Genomic DNA, 484 nt, shown 5'->3' on the forward strand with positions numbered 1-484 from the left:
TTATTTCAATTGTTTCAGATTTATATTGGACTACGCTGCAAAATTCTCAAGTTTTCGAATATTTGTTAATAAAGTAGTGCGCAAGATATTTGATCGAGTGAGTAATTTCAACCGAGAAAAAAAAGCAGAACTTCAGAGAAAATCGGAAAAGCAGTTATCACACTATTCTATTATGCATTAATAGTGAAACGATGTTGTATAAAGTTTGAAAATATCTCTTATTGTCATCTCATTGTCAATATAAACACGCTTTTTTTTCGATTACATTCTTTTTGACGAAACGTACAATCAACTTATACCTATTAATGTCTAACTATGTCTAATATCCGGAGTTGAGGTATATCACATTTATTTCCTTTTAGTATTAATTGCTATTAGTAATTTTTGGAATAAAGTTCTTTATGTAACTTTTTACATGTGTATTTTTTTTATTACAGTAACTTTAAAAAAGATCGGAAGAGCACACGTCTGAACTCCAGTCACT

The sequence above is a fragment of the Wasmannia auropunctata genome, unplaced genomic scaffold (genome assembly GCF_000956235.1).
Source record: "Wasmannia auropunctata unplaced genomic scaffold, wasmannia.A_1.0 LD315693.1, whole genome shotgun sequence".
Lineage (NCBI taxonomy): Eukaryota > Metazoa > Arthropoda > Insecta > Hymenoptera > Formicidae > Wasmannia > Wasmannia auropunctata.